Consider the following 14,639-nt stretch of genomic DNA (forward strand, 5'->3'; position numbering starts at 1 on the left):
AATTTAAGAATAACAGCAGCAAAAAAAAAAAAAAAACAGGAAATATGAAATAGTATTTTTGTAATCAAAAATTAAGCATTGCAAATGCAGTCGAACACTCGTATAGCGAACATGAAGGGACCCGGTTTTTGGATCGTTATAACGGAAGTGATCGTAAAAAGAACGAGCTCGAGAAAAAATTACATAATTCACATATACTTACTAAATTATAAATATAGTACTTTATTTCATTTTTATTTCAGTAGAATACAAAATAAATAAGTGAACTAAGTTAACTTTCGTTGAATCGTCTTATATAGTTTCGTAACTGTGTCATTGCTCTTGGCCCGAAAAACAGCGTCAACATCGAAACGGAATTTGTCGTCCCAAAAAACATCAAGAATGAATTTTTTTTTAAGAACACTAAGCTAAATAAATGGAATTAAGTAAAACTTTTACGTGAATCACAAAAATATTGTTCACTAAAACCGGGATTGGGTCGTTAAAAGCGAGATACGCTCTAATAGACTTAATATTATACCAACGAAGCATTTCCGATTCTTTCGTTAAATCTGTATATTTATAAAATATAGGTAAAGTGAGTTTTCGACTGATAAGATGATCTTAATTAGAACCACTGCAACTTAAAAATATGCTTCGAAAAACCATTTCAACAAGCAACAAAAATTCTTCTTCTTTTTTTCTTCTTCCTCCCTTGAAAACAGAGAATACATTCTGAATGTACAGTGATATGAATTCAACCTAACGTTACACATCTGTAATTGAAGTTCAACAATAACTTTTTTATAATGTTTTTACTTCTTACATCTTAACATTAGATAAGGCGTAAGAATACAATCTTCAGTTCTCGGAAAGCAATTGAAAACCCTTGGTGAAAACCAAAATTACCAAGGCCAATGCAACTGACTTTTTCACTCATGCGCAATAAGCGATATGGTAACGCGTCACCGATTTGTTATGTCTCCTCCCACTGTAGCTGTAGAAAACTACAGCTACTGGCTACTCGGAACATGATGTCATTTCCTGGCGGAGATATTCGACAGGAAATAGGTACTTTTTTTCTCCTTTCTACTTGCGCACTATAAAAGTCGATGGCGCCACTTTTATCAGTTAAGGTTCGGCATTGTAGTGGTGTTGCATGTTTGTTCGAATCTCTTTTTTAATAATCAGGTATTTTTGCGTTTATTATTATTTCTTTTTCATTATATGACTTTCTATAATTTGATTTACTATATGCATATAATTTGTTTTTCTGATTTGTTTGCAATTAGTAAAAGCGAACGAACAGAATAAATACAATCATCAGAAAAATGACTGTATTTTTAATCCTAGACTTTGAAGAACTCACCTTAAAGTATTGATTAAATTCTTTTGTATTGTGCTCGGATCATACGACACCAAAATTTATTTTTCTGTTTAACGCCATTTTCATTGCGTCCTATTCCCGCGTCTGCGAACCGTTTCTCTTACAATCAGCACAAAAGTGGAAAAAAAACGCACAAAAGTGAATTCGAATGCTGTAAAAACAGCCCTAATCTCCCCGGTTATAAAAATAATAATATGGTAATGATTTATATAGATATAATATTTTTATTAAGCCTTTTAATTGCTAATGTGTATAAAACTGATCACTGCATTTTTACAAAATGTGATTTCTTCTTTTTTTTAATGTTTTCTTTTTTAAATTTCTTATTTCTTTTCACGTTATATGATTACTGTGATTCATGAGTTAGTGAAAACGGCGATTTCTTTAACTTAGCTCCCAAGTCTGTGAAACAAAATTTGGATTAATTTAGGTTATATTTCCGTACCGGTAACAGTTCGCGCCAACTACAATAGCAAATTTCTCCCAATACTTGATCCTGGAGTTCCCTTGTCTTCTGGATTAGGTTCAAAATTGCAAGGTTATGGCGTTGAGCATAGGGTGTCGTTAACCCAAAATAAGGTCTGCTGTTCAACGACAGTTATATAACTACAATTAGCGGAGTCGTGATGGCTCAGGGGATAGAGCGTTCGCTTACCAATGATATGAACCGGGTTCGATTCCCAGCCGACTGGTCGATGCGAATTCCGCATCCGGCTTGCACCGACCACAGTGCTGACGTAAAAATATCCTCCGTGGTAGACGGATAGCGAGTTAGTATTCCCATGCCGTCTGAGTAACCGTGGGTGGTTTTCCTCTCCATGTAAGTATTCCCTTGCCGTCTGAGTAACCGTGGGTGGTTTTCCTCTCTATGTAACTCAAATGAAGGTTAGTTCCATCGAAAAGTCCTCCATGAAGGCAAATTTTTTCTAATACTCGATCCAGCAGTACCCTCGTCTTCTGGATTGGGTTCAAGATGACATGGCTACGGAGATGAACGTTGGTAGTCGTAACCCCGAAATTAGGTCCGCTATTCAAGAATGGTTATAAAAAAACTACAATTAGCAAACCTTGGTTGGCTCAGGAGATAGAGCGCTCGCCTCCCTACGAGGTGATCCGGGTATGAATCCCAGCAATGACTGGTTGATATGAATTCACAGTGCTGACATAAAATATTCTTAGTGGTAGACGGATCATGGGTTAGAGTCCCTTGCCGACCAGCTAACAGAGTGAAGTTTTCGTGGATTCCTTCTCCACGTATAATATCCTCAGTGGTAGACGAATCACGAGTTAGTGTTCCATTGCCGTCTGAGTAACCGTGGGTGGTTTTCGTGGTTTTCCTCTCCATGTAGCGCAAATGCGGCTTAGAGTCCTCCAAGAAGGCAAATTTTTCTCAATACTTGATCCAGAAGTTCCCTTGTCTTATGGATTGGGTTCAAAATTACAAGGCTACGGAGTTGAACTTTGGTAATCGCAAGCTCAAACTTCGATCTGCTAATCAACGATGATGATAAAATAAAATAAAATTACAATTCATGATAGTAAACCCTCGAATACGCCATCTGAGGATGAAACCAGTTCTATGTCCTGAACCTCCCCCCCCCCTTCCTTCTCCTTCTCTTCTTAGTTATTTAGGAATGTATAGTTTATCTATGTAAAGATCTCTCCTAGCCAGTCGCCTGAATAAGTGGCGGTGACTATGGTTACGAGGTTTAACCATTGCAAGTAGGGATGTTGGGTCATTATTTAAGACAGGGTTTGGCTCGAGTCGGCGAGAGAAAGCGCGTCAGGGGAAAAAGAAGCTCCCCTCTTTGAAACGAGCTATTGCTTGTTTCCATAGCAGGAGACGTTCTTAGACTTCGTGGCGAAGGGAGTTACGAGTTTGCCCCTTTAATTACTTTTTAATTATTTTTATTATTATTTTAGTCACTCGCGTGCAATCTTTTTTAGACTACCTTCAACCAACCTTCCCACCTTCATCTATCAAAAGGTACCTCAAGATGGAATCAAGTTAACATGTCTCATATACTAGTGGTTTGTTATTTAATATTTGTAGTGGTAGTTACGCCACAAAGTTATCAAAACGTGTCAATTATTTTGACCTAAGTACCAATGCAAAAATTTTCCCTTAATTTATGTAAAAATAGATTGTCGATGTGGTTACTATGAAATTTAGAATAAGAAGGCTGCCCACAAATGTTGTCACCAGAGATGGCAGGGGGGAAATGAAAAGAGTAACAAGAAGAATGGTTTTAAGAAAATCAATAGTTTAAATATTTTTGTATTTTCTATATTGAAATGAGTACGCAAATAATCCTTTATAGTGTTACTTACTTATCTGTTATAAGAACCTCGTGCCGGTGACTTTTTTTCCAAATTGTCGCCAACTCGAACATTCGTACCTATGACCGACACGTGTCGAATTTTAATATCGCGATGCATTGTCACAAAATATCGATATTTTACAATACATCAGGAAATTTTTCCAATCCCATTAATTTATATTATTTTTAAGTGGGTCAATATTTTTGTTGCCCAAATAAATTTTATTAACACACACAATAATATTGTATTTAATAATTTCGTTTTATAAAATATTCGCGATGTTATCTTTTTGATATATTTGGTTAACGATGGTGATCACGATGTTATCTTTTTGATATGTCAGGTTAACGATGGTTATCTCGATGTTATTCTATTCGATAATCATAATTATCAATAATGATCGCCCCATTTTGGTATTCGATGTGACAATGTTATAATGAATAATCTATGTGTACCAAAAACAGTAACCTATGTAAACTAGAATCTGTCCTATATGTTGGCGAGCTTGGCCTCTAGGTCCCTGCCTCTATAGTCGGTGAATAACTATTGTTATGCTGCTCACATTGCCAGTAAAACACATAAAAACAATTCAAGCTTGGAAGTAAAATCGGCTCTCGGTTTCAGAACAACAAATGAGGATCTAAGCTAATACACGGCGTCCAACGACTTGACGCCGTGACACAACTTGACGTGTGACAAAGAGAGTATGGGAAAAAATATTTCTTTTGAAATGTGAAATTATTTATGGACAACCCCTAGTTTGAAGAAAGAGTACGGACAATTGATAGAAAACAATATAAATCTTCTGGTTAAAATTCGTAATAAGACTTTCGGGTAACTATTTTCTATTTACAGTTCCACTCTTAAGGCCTGGTTTCTTAGGAAAAGCTCCTTATCTGGGCGTCAGCGTTAAGTTGACGTTACCCTGACGCCAACAAAATACTGGTTTGTTAGCTCAAGGCCTGGTTTCTTAGAAGAAGCGTCTTAACAGGGCGTCAGTGATAAGTTGATATACTTTTGACGCCATAAAAATACCTTTTTGTTAGCTCAGCGTGAGCAGTCGGTCCAATACAGACATTATCTTGCATTGCGAATGCGTTAATAGCGTAAACAAATATTTATTTTGAATTTGTATTGATCTTGTGATTGTCGACCAATACTTCAAAGAACAAATAATGACTTAGTCCAAGAAAAAACACATTATAGCTTAGCTAAATGAAAAAGAAGAGGAAAAAGAAGCTATGTTTAATGTTAAAATTAAAATCTTGGCTGATTTCAATGCTCTGTTTGTTGTTGGCTGTTGTTCGCCATTGCTTCTGTTGTTAACGTCACGTTGTAATCCAACTGCAGTTGATTTGGACGGCAGTTGTCGTTCAAGCTGAGCGTTCGATGACGTATGCTGTCAAACTCATAAATTAACCAATCAGAGGTAAACGTTCGTTTCAAGCTGACGCCGACGTTTCCTAAGAAACCAGGCCTTTAGCAATATGGCATTTTTAATTCAATTTGTAAATACATTTAACTATAATTCCCGCAGTGAAGTGATCGTTAAGACGCGGCTCCCAGCAGATCACATAAGTCAAGCATAACCAACTGCGGTTAGTGTGCGGTAGGGTGCCCGCTTGGATCAGTCTGTGTAGGGACCGAGGGTGTGCGGTATTGATCATCGTTAAACTGTTCTACCGTAAAGTGTTCGAATTCGCTTGCAGGTTGTTGGGCTACCGAAGCGGGGGTGCCACTATGCAGAGGCTTAAAACTGTGGTGGTATGTCTTCGGATCATCCAATGTTTGCCAGGCCATCGTCAATAGTCCATTGTGCAGCCCTAGTGCGACGTAAATGAACAACAACAACATCTAACTATAGCTAAGGACATAAGCTGAAGATAACACTAAAAACTTGGCACCCCTTGTAGCTTAATAATGCTGCAATAATATTTTCCTTAAATCGATTTTTAGCTCACAAGTTTTAGAATCGAGTATAGTTTGTGTAACATAAGAACTCCTCCAGACATCCGTCTGGACCTGTGACGGTGACTATGTTAACGAGGTATGATTTTTTCAAGTAGGGTTGCGGGGTTACTGTTTTGGAGTGGTTTCGGGTTGGGTCGGGGAGAGAAAGGGAATCTCTTCGTTCTATTGTGTTAGTTCGGTCTAGAGTGAAGCTACCCTCTTCAAAATGCGCCAAACTTGTTTCCATAGCACCAGACAGCCTCAGGATTTGGTGTGGGAGGAGTTCTTAGCTTAGACAAACTATACTTGCACTTCTAGAAAGAGTTCACTAATACCCACACATGTGACCTAATACGTCCACGCCAGCTGATGGTTTATAAGCAAAATGGCGTATTAAAGTTGAGCTAAGTTTCGCCACACAAGTTAGAATGTTAATTAGCGTGAAGTTAGTTAAATACAATGCCGTATCATACATCAAATTTTTAAAAATAGAATTCTTTCTCGCCTACGTCTTTTACTTATAGTGTGGCTTTAAAGAGAACTCCTCCAGACTAAGAGTCTAGGGCTGTCTGCTGCTATGGTAACAAGCGAGAGCACATTTCTAATGGGGATGAAATGGAGAAAAAAGGTGTCGTTTGAATTACTCACGACGACTTATGTCGAGATTAAGACAAGACAATTCACCCCACACCCCAATTCGAAGTGTCCTTTCCTCGTAACCATGGTAATCGCCACGACGCGAGACGGGTGTCTTGAGGAGTTCTCCTGAAAGCCGCACTATAACTTATATTTATTATTTGTTTATGTATTTTATTGAAACCGTGATTTATTTTAGTTTTGTGCTCAGTGGGCAAAAAAAAAAAAAAAAAATATCGCCCTGACTAACTTTCACTCTAATGATCGGATTTTCACGTAGTAAGTCCAATCTTTATAGTTTCTGGGGGTTACTTCAAATATGCTAATTGTTTAGCGCTAACTATCAACTAAATTACGAATTCGGGCACAAAAACGTACTTTCTCTAAATAAACATCCATTTTTTTTTTTTATTTATTTTTTTTTTTTACATATTTTGATTTTTTAACCATCAAAATATAGGGGGTAGCCGCAATCTCGGAATTGTTTTCCTCCATAGTTTGTTCAAGAGACGAGAGCGATCCAAAGTTCGCACCACTAAATGTTAATTTCACTTTTTGCATTTCTGTCATATTTTTAAAACTAATTAAACAATTAAGAAACAATTGCACCCACTTATAAAACCCATTTACCCAAAGATAATTTCAAGCAAAAAATAAATTTTAGTAACTATTTTTTTTTATTGTTTATTTGAGTTGTGGATGAAAATATTATGAATTATGGGGTATAAATTTTTTTATACCTGATTAATCTACTTATTTTTCTGTACCAAAATCTGAAGTTTCATCAGTTTTTTTTCTTCTTTTTTTGTAGAAGCCGAGAAAATATAAAATTAATTATTTTTAAAAGAATAATTTGGCAACTATGAAGAAATATTTAAATTTTTCGATTAATATTTAAACGCGGTTAACTTATGAGAAACTTGACTTACGCTCGCGTAGAGTAAAATTTCATTCATATTTTTTTCGCTAAAAGCCGATTGCTAATCCCTTTTTTTTTTCTTTTTTTTTTTAAATTATAAAATATGATGTTTCTTTTTTAGTTGTCTAAAAATTTATTCGTAATTTAAGATTTGAATAAAACATTTTATTGAATGAAAACATTTTATTCCACAACGAATGTTTAGTTTTATAAAAGCATGTTTCTGATAAAATATGATTATACATCAGCTTTTTTTAATTTTATTTCTTAGTTTGTTCTTTCAATAATTGATAAAATTTCAATAATATACAAGCGTATGCATAAATTTGAAATAATATGTTTATCAATTTCTTCTATATATATTTTATAATTATTAATACAAATACACAGTCAACATCTTCAAGCCTCTTAAAATTTCTCAACATCTAATATCTCGTCTTAATCTTAAAATAAATTTGTTAATTACCTGTCCGCGTGTGTATCTCAGAATTATTTTACCAACTATTTAATTAAATTTTAACATTTCTCAAAATCTTATTCTTTACGCTACCACGCATATTATTTTTCCATTAATATGCTGATCAATTGTTTTAGTACTTTAATTTATGTATTCCTTTAAAGTAAAATTCTTTTTTAAATAATTGTCAATTTTTTATAATAAGAAAAATTAGGATTATTGCCAGCTGGCTGAGAATTAGATGTTGTTAAGAAATTAAAAATATTCTGCTGATCAAAATTATTCGATGCAGAATAGCTGACTATTTACTAAGCATACTATTTTTTTCGGAAAATGAAGAAAAATATACCTGTTGTCTTTTTTTATTGTTTCTTATTCATTTGAGTAATGAAAAGTAAATGCGTATGTATGCACAGCAAAAAATATAACAGTTTGTCTTTTAAATGAACAAAAAATTATGAACAAAAATTATGAATTTGAAAAATTATGAATTTTTAGGCTTTTTTCTATTTAAATAAATAATAATAGTTTAACGCATGCTTTGAAGAAATTATGAGTGCAAATTTCTTCTAATATTTTGTAATAAGGGACCAAGAATATTAATGATTCATTGTTAATTGTTGACTGAACATTGAATTGAACTGGAGTAGTTAATTTTTTTCTTTCAAAATAATCGGCCTTGCAACTATATTTAACTTTAATTCTTTGGACTAGAGGTCATTTCATGCATATCATTCGACTATGAAAATTCAAATATAAAATACAAAAATTACGAGAATGCGTAAGCTGCCATTAACTAATAATAAAAAGAGGACAAAATCGTCGGCAAAAGAAGTTATCTCACAAAAAGAATGTCAGAGTAAAAAAAGTATTGTACCTTTCAATTATGAACTTTCAACTTATAAATCAGGGGTCGGTCTAGGCCAAATTTACTACCGTTTAGCGGTACCTTGCCGAACAAAGAGCACGGGGCGAGCTCATATGATCAGAAAGTCGCTTCCCCAATCGTGGTTACCGGTAGATAAGTGTAGAACCAAGCAGACTCCTCAGTTCTACTTTTAACATGTTAAGCCTATGGCGGGCTTGTCATACTTTGAATCGATTTTTCTTGTTTAAGAATCGGAGTGATCAATTCAAAAAAAATTACTAATAATTTTTTCAATCTTGAACCGCGAAAACTTGACCACGAAATCTTGAACCACGAAAATGTAGGTCCATTTTTTTTAATCTTTATTACTTTTTGTAATACTGCCTTTGAAACTCAAGTCACTTTCTACCTTTGGGTAAGGGAGGAAGGCAACTTCCAACCCCAAGTTCATTCTCCAAGAGACGATTGCGGTCTAATCTTCTCCGTAGGTGGTCTTGCTCTCTCCTTCCCAAATACTTTTACTCTGTTCTACTCTTTTTGAAAATCTTTCTCTCTCTGTCCTTTTGAGGAACTGATATGGGGAGCGTTTTAAAAACCGATAGCTTACTTTTTATTTATAAGCTTGTAATTTATTATGAAAATTATATTCGCTGATAATTCGTTTATTCTATATACATTTTATTTATTTAGTAGTAATGATTTTCTTGTTTTATTCATTTTGAGAGGGGAATTTATTTTTTAAATACATTATTCCCCTTCTTTTTAACTTTTTTCCTTGTTTTTTAAAGATGTTTCAGAATTAAAAAATTTAGCTTCTGAATAAAGTAAGATTAATTAAAATCGAGACAATGACGTAAAGATCTTCCAATATACTATAAAGCATCACAAAACTGCAGTTTTTCTTTTTTTTTAAAGAAAAATATATCGTACACTCATTTGTAGGTTTGAAAAAACATTTACATTAAAAAAATTTAAAAGGTTGCAATTATTCCATTCCATAAATAGTTTGAAAAAAAAAATGCATGAATAGAAATTTCTGCACTGCAAACTTTAATTTGTGTAGTTATAGTTAATTAAAATATAAGAAAACTAACTTGCATTAACATTACATGGAGAGAAAAAACACAAAAACCTCCCAGGGTTAGCCAGCATACCATCTATATCACTATACCTCCTAGATAACCATAATTTTCTGTATTTTTGTTTTTGATAAAATTTTGTAAAGTGAACTTGTCGCAATCTGTTGTTTTGTTGTAAGTCTTAATGAAAATCAATAAATGCCTTTTGAATGAAATCAATAAATGCCTTAAACGGTGTAACAATCTTTAAAAAAAATTTGAAAAAAATGAATTAAAATTTTAAAAAAAAGGTTGTGAAAAATGTCTGTATTTGAATTGTAATTGGAAGAAAAAAATTAAATAATTAATAAAAAAATAAAATCTAAAACTCAAGGTTTTACTTTAACATAAAAAGTTTTACAAATTATCAAATCAATTTTTTTAAAAATTAACAAACTTTATTTGATTTATAGAGAAAATATAAATTTATTTTTAATATAGTTACTTTATATGAATTACTTTCATATGATTACATAGTAAAATTTTATAAATTTAATTACTCTGGCTGTTCTCTAAATAATCAAATCAAAATAATAAACAATTCAAGATATAAGTAGAAAAAGTGCATGTTAAATAAAATGATAAAACCATTTTGAAAATAAATAAAGCCGTTTTAGAGTTGAAAAAAATATTTTTTAAATTTTTCGTAGAGCGAGAAAAAGCATAATATGAGATGTAGCGTGAGTTTCTTCTGATATCTTTTGAAAGCTACTTGACCCCCCGCAGGTTGCAATCCCCCTTTTCTGTGACAGTGGTTAGTCGATTAGTTTCGAGTTACTTAAAAAAATGCCCCATCAAAAATGTGGGGGAGACAATGGAACGGGTTTTGGAGGTGCTCTATATTTCGAGCTGAACTCTTACTGAAGGTTAGAAGGGAAATGAAAAGGCCTTCTCACAGTATCCTTTGGCCAAGAGCGGTACCTTCACAAATTCAACTTTAGGAGAAACGGTAGTTTCACAAATTCAATTTTAGGAAAAACGGTAGTTTCACAAAATACTTTTTCTTAAAATTTTATTTTTGTATCCCTTAAGAAACGATAAATCCATATTTTTGTGTTGATTTTTTAATATAATTTTTAATTTTTCACAAATTACGTCTAAATTTTTACAAAATAGGTACTTCTCAGAAAAACCTAGACAGACCCCTGTAAATACAATTTATTTACCTCAAACACCATCTTCTAGCTGTATGATAAGATATATTCAATACCCGACTAATTTTTCTGATGGATTTTCCATCTTCATAAAGTACCACTATTTTTCCTTTTAGAATGTCGGAGCAGTGGGGCATTATTTTCTCTAATTTAACGATTAAAATTAGTAAAACTCTAATTAAAATTTGCAAATCTCTAAATAATCTACAACTGCAAAATATAACGAAAAACTCAAAGTAAAATTTACTCTGCAATTTACTGGAACCCTCAGGGCGTTGACGCCAACTTTTTGCAAATTTTAATTTTTTCAAAGATTTTAAACTCTTTTTTTTTTTTTTAATCTGAACTTTCATTTAGAAGAAGTTTTTATGCTTGTAGTAGCAAACATCTGTATTTTAATATTTTAACGGTACTTATATTGTCCTTAATAAAGAAAGAAAACTGTGGTATCAGTATCGTAATTATAAAGTTATCATTAAATTTAAAATTAAAATTTTGAAACCCAAAATTTCGTGACCACAAATTTACAAGCTTTTAAAATTAAATATTGAATGGTGTGTTGAATGTAAACATACTTTTGATGATTCACTTATTAGTTGATACGTTCACTCACTGATTTATTGATTTTCTCAATCGTTATTCCGTCGTTTCATTGCTTTCTTTTATCGTTTCATTATTTACTTGACTAATTCACTGATTTATTCATGCATTGATTCACTAATTCATCAATTCGCTCAATTATTAATTTGTAAACATATTTCTTAATTAATTTGTTCAAATCCATTGATTTTCTCATTCATTGAAGCATCATTTGTAAATCATTCTATAGATGGTTGACTGAATGTTACAAGCTTCCTAAAACCGGAAGAAATCCGTCTGAACAGATTTATAATTCTAGGAAGTTTTATAATAGTGCTTTTTGTTTAAATTTGTACATTATTTCATAAGAGTTTTCTGCAATTTATAAATTCTTTCTAGCATGCTGTGAGCCTAAAGCAAATTTAAGAAAATTAATATCACAACATAAATTAAGTTAAAGGTTTGCCATTGTTTTGTCTTATGTGGCTATATTTCTATAAAATATCACCATTTGTTATTTTCAGGGTAACATCAAAGCATGCTTGCGCTGCGGAGTCTCCGAATTCATTTGTGTTTTGTTTCGTTGAAAGTTAAATTGAAAGAATGTGTTATATGGTAAACACTACAATAATAATAATATTGAATGGCGTGCTTTTTCAAGCTTGGGCGTAAAAATCAATCGGAAGTAGTAACCCGGAAGTCGTACAATGAATTTAAACTCCTAGTGCCATCTATGCTCAGCTTTACACTGTCAATCATCCATAGACTTTCAGATTTACAATTTAAGCATTATGAAAATAAATTATCAATTTCTCTTATAGTGCCGATTTTAATTCCATCAAGGACGCTTGAAATTATGATTAATTGTGATTATACATTACGATGTAATTATGGCTACTTGTGTCAATGATTATAATCTCTTTACTGCTTTGGCTTTAATGTTTATGTTTGCATCATAAATAAGGTGATTTCCGAAGTAAGAAAAGAGGTTCAACCGATTCGCGATCGCAACGCTCGAGTACGCCGTCTAGCGGGAGCCTGTAAATATCAGACATTAATTTATCACGCTTTCATTTAGTTCCATCAAAATCATTGACTGAATCAGACGCCATTTTTTAGCAGCAAATAAGAAACAAAATTTCCCTAAGGAAAAGGCCGAAGAACTTGAAAAAAATCTCCAGAATATTAGTAAATCTTTCAGGAACAGAACACGCCAAGCATTTGAAGAAAAATTCCTCAATAATTTTTAATTTCTATTATCAACAAACTTGCAACTGATGACTTCCGATTTCGGATACTGTTACAGATGTGTGTATTAAGGTAATATGCATTTCTTCTGTCTTCAATTCATTACGAATTAAAGTGAAGTCAACATTGCTTTCGTCATTCCAGTGAATAAATATGATTTCAGAACATACAGAATTGTAATAGTTATAGCATATTCTTCTTCGTTATAGAATAGTATATATTTCTGTATCCATATAATTCGGAAAACAACAATAAAAAATTATCCAAGTTACTTGAAATAGTGCCATTTGTGCTGATTCCTAATTAATTTTAATCGTTTTCTTGGTAAGTATTTTCTAGTTTTGAAAGAATAAGTTCAACTAGAATTCAGCTATTCTGTTTTTAGCTACATATTCGAATTCATATCAATTATAAAATTTTGCTGTGTAGTATGTTATCAAAAAGTAATGAAGGGATAAACTATGTATCTATTATTTGAGAATAAAGTTTTCAAACAAGGAACTTATCATTTTGGAATTCTCCGGGAATTATAAATCAGGTAAGTGCAATGATTTTTACAATAAAAAATTTGTAAATATTTTTTTTTCATTTGATGATGGTTCTCTACAGAATGGTTTTTTACGTCTGATTAAGAACTATAAGAATAATAAAAAAAGAAACAATATGAAAGTTTTTATTTCAATGTAAAGAATTCTTAAAATCTTTTTTTTATCCTAAGAATTCTTTATTTTCCGTTTTATAGTTTATAATTTTTTGATAAAAATTTTTCTCAAAATACCTTTTTTGAAAAATTAAATGGTATAACATTATGTGTTTATGTATACTTCTTGTATATTCCAATGTTTGAAGTAATATGATTCAGAAAAGTATGGAATAATAATTCGGTACTTACGTATTAACGCCACCGCCGCTACAGATTTGGCGGTTTTTAAGTACCGCCAATCTACACTTAAAATTTTCGCGACAATTCATAAAATAAAACACTTTATTTAAAATCAAAATAGTCGATCGGATTTCGGTGGAAAATGAGCCAATATAGAGTTAAGCATAGATTCAAAACCAGGGCCGGATTTACGTTAATAGCTAAATAAGCTGTAGCTTGGGGCCCCGAGATGACAAGGGCCCCCAGATCCTACTTTTCCCCTGCTTTTTTTAAAGTTTTATTCGGAGCTGGGGCCCTCAGAAGCCCAAAATGTATTTTTTTTTCTTTTTTACATTGTCGGACATAATAAATATAAATAAATGACTGAATAAAACAAAAACCTTCGTTGTCACTAGTAGGGAACATATCATCTTTCAAGCAATTTGAGTATTAATAAATTATTTATAAATAAACAATTTTTTAGTTTAAAAGTAAAAAAGTTTTTTTTTTGCCCCATCATTCGATCATCAGACTATTTAATATCTGTTTCTAAAGATCAGAATTCCCTTTTATTTTACTTCAAAATTGTACAAATGATATATTTAAAGCTTTCATGTGATATGCAGCAGTTTTAAATAGCACTTTAAAATATCTAAAAAAGGACAGAAATTGTTAGCTCAGAAAAAAATTAACTAGTACTTTTGAATAAGAATTTAAATAACTACACACGTTTGTTTTACTATCTCATTCTATATAGCATTATTTAGAGTAGGCAGTTGCGTGTGGGTGTGATGATGACGTAAGAAAAGAGGCATACAAAAAAGTTAAAATCCTCAATATTATATTTTTAAACTCCTCGAAAATGAAGTAAAAGAGGTATACAAATTAACTGTTGCAAACAAATTAATATTAAGTAAGAACGAAAAAAAAATGATATCGAAATATGCTGAATCACTAATGAGACCGGGATGAAAGACATCGAAACCTATTTGATTGTAATAGTATAACTAGAAGGTGTTTCTAAAATTCTGAAATCTATCAGGCTTTAATTTTTTTTTTCTGTCACAAACTTTATCAGTAATTAAAAATAATAAATTCGTTAGATTTCAATATTGGTTGTTTTTTCGTTGATTAAACGTTAAAAATTAACAAATATTTGT

General features: G+C 32.2%; 1 protein-coding gene across 1 annotated transcript in view; it reads left to right on the top strand.

Moving 5' to 3' along the window:
• The first annotated feature begins 1,034 nt into the window (after window positions 1-1,034).
• The window catches only part of LOC107436084 (uncharacterized), a 39,165-nt gene continuing 25,560 nt past the window's right edge, over window positions 1,035-14,639 (top strand). The window contains exon 1 of the mRNA XM_087163112.1: window positions 1,035-1,170. The gene's annotated coding sequence lies outside the window, so the exon portion shown is untranslated. The remainder of the gene's footprint in view (window positions 1,171-14,639) is intronic.

Source organism: Parasteatoda tepidariorum, chromosome 5 (genome assembly GCF_982258835.1).
Source record: "Parasteatoda tepidariorum strain Cologne lab strain chromosome 5, Ptep-v5.0, whole genome shotgun sequence".
NCBI classification, from domain to species: Eukaryota; Metazoa; Arthropoda; class Arachnida; order Araneae; family Theridiidae; genus Parasteatoda; species Parasteatoda tepidariorum.